This window comes from Octodon degus, unplaced genomic scaffold, assembly GCF_000260255.1.
Source record: "Octodon degus isolate 3935 unplaced genomic scaffold, OctDeg1.0 scaffold00346, whole genome shotgun sequence".
NCBI classification, from domain to species: Eukaryota; Metazoa; Chordata; class Mammalia; order Rodentia; family Octodontidae; genus Octodon; species Octodon degus.
Window position 1 is genome coordinate 14,276 of NW_004524922.1, and position 2,569 is coordinate 16,844.

Genomic DNA, 2,569 nt, shown 5'->3' on the forward strand with positions numbered 1-2,569 from the left:
AACCTAACTTTGCAGACTAAAATTAGATGAAAAGGAGGGCTGCAAGTAAAGCCAACATTTTGGCGCTAGCCTTCCAAGTTCAATTAAGACTCAGGATAGGGGGCCGGGGAAATGGCTCAGTGGAATAAGTGCTTCCCTGGAAAGCACAATGGTCTGAGTTCAATCCCTGGTTCCAAAAAAAAAAAAAAAAAAAAAAAAGAAAGAAAAAGAAAGACTCAGGACATATGAGAACTTGTACTGCAATGTCACATAACTTGGCAGTGTCCCAAATTTTCTGATCAAGGAGATTATGGGGTCAAGCTTATCTTTTAACTAATTTCCCAACTTCAGGCGAGATTTAAGTGCACAAAAATTAATTCCTCTGGTGAAGTTTGTTTATTTATTTATTTTGGGTGGTGTTTCTGTTACTTGTATTTTTAATATTAATTTTATTGAGAAAGAAATAGCAATGAGAGAGTTTCTAAACAGGTTAATAGTGCAGTTATAATAATTAATACATTGTATATTGCTACCTTCATACAGGTTATTCATAGTACAAGGTGCAGAAATGATATTTTGTCTGAACACTATTAGTACAAATTTTTCTTTTCTTTGAACTAAGAGAAAGTAGCTGTATATCTATCCTATAATTCAGTCTTTTGTACTATAAGATGAAAATTACTGGGAAGATGTTTCCTGCCTAGTATGTGCAATAAATTTGGATAAGTATCATTTTTTGTATTTTTTAGTAAGGGTCTACATGGTTTCACTACGTACATTGGACTCATAGTGATCTGCCTTTGTTCAGCCTCCCAAGAACTGTGAGTACAGGTGCTTATCACCTCACCCAGTCTGAATCACTGGTTCAGCACACCTGAGGGCCAGGACCAGCACGGCAGGCCACGGATTGGACCCCAGCTGCTTCCACCATTTTAGCCTATTCAATTCATCTGTGAATCATTTTCACAACTTTTTCTCCTCCTGATATCCAGATGCAAAAATTCACACAAATGTACATATGAAACTCTTCAGACTACACTTGGGTCCTCAGGGCTGCTCACAGAATCCTTGTATGCACATTGTCAGTTCCTTTTGCCAACCCAAGAGGTAAAACTGACTTTTGCCCACATCTGTACATCCTACATTTGTCTGTTTATTCCCATGCCTATTATGTAATCCATCAAATGAATTTTTCTTTCATCACTGAGGCTACCACATAGAATCTTTGTTGCTTTTTATAATATGTACATTGAGGTTTTATCACATCTCATGATGACCCTCTTGCAAATAGTTAAGTTTCTCTCCCAAGTTTGAAGTGAAATATTTATAATTAGAAGAAAAATTCAGAATTTTATCAGTATTGATTGAAGAACTTATGAATTAAAATATATCATCAAAGCCTGTCAATTTGCCTACCAGAAAGCTAGGATACTCAGTGTACAGGCACATGAAACAGGATTAAACTAAACAAAGAATTCATGGATCACTAAAAAGCTGTGGGTTTCTTTTGTGCCTATGTACCTGAAACTCTGGAGCAGAGAAATGTTTCACACTATCCCTATGGAAACATTCAATTCAGCAGAGAGAATAACTCCCTTTGTTCTGTAGTTAAAGAAATGTTGAAACCAAGAGGGTGTGCATGTATTTCCAAACTATATTCTATAGAGTAAATTCTTAACTCAAAATGATGAAGACTGATTTTAATTGTTAAGATATAAGAAGTAAGGATAATTGTACTGCTGATTTTTGGTGGTCTATTGAAAAGAACAGTTAACACTTAAACTTTTTTCTTTTCTTTTCATTTTTTTTTACCAATTTTTGCATGCTTTCACCTGGTAATCTGAACAACTAATTTGAAAACAATAATATGCAATATAACAAACATCGTTTAATTCTTACTTTTTTACTGTCTTTTTATTCTCTTAAAAATAATTAATCATGCTGTTATATATAAGACCCTTGAAACAGAAAAGAAAAACAATTGCAACAATACTAGTGTAGTAAGTGAAGCTCATCATATCAGCTTCTCTGAGTAATTATGGTTTATGGATGGATTCCTCCATCTTCTATAGCTTGTTCATTTTCTATTTGCACAAATTAACTGTCCATGCCCTCATACATCAGACAATACATCAACCATACCTGAACAGATGACCCCTGCAACTTCACCATAGTCACAGTCATCCTTGCCCCAGCCATGGGAAGAGCACATCCGTACATGCATCTCCTCTCAAGTGCATCTCAATTGGCCAAGTATCAAAGGTCCTGACACAGCGCCAAAGTGAGCAGATCCTCGGATATCAACTGCTTCTTCACAACCTAACTGTCTACACACCACATCTGCAGCATTTTTGTACCAATCATTATCACAGATTGTGCCCCAGGAGTTGTTGAAAAACATTTCCACTCTTCCCTCACAGTGGTGGCTCCCTTCCACCAAGCGAAGGTGTGGGTTCCCTGAGCAGAAAAAAAATAATTGGATTATGTTTACATAGGAAATTCAAGTTGTTTTCAAACACTCAAGTATGCAGGGAATATACCCACATTCAGATTTTCTAACCAATAAATGCAGGAGGCCAAACACCAGGGT

General features: G+C 36.3%; 1 pseudogene; it reads right to left on the reverse strand.

Annotated features, from left to right (window-relative positions):
* Positions 1-2,203, reverse strand: part of LOC101566825 — a 14,534-nt pseudogene extending 12,331 nt beyond the window's left edge.
* Between the last annotated feature and the right edge of the window lie 366 nt (positions 2,204-2,569).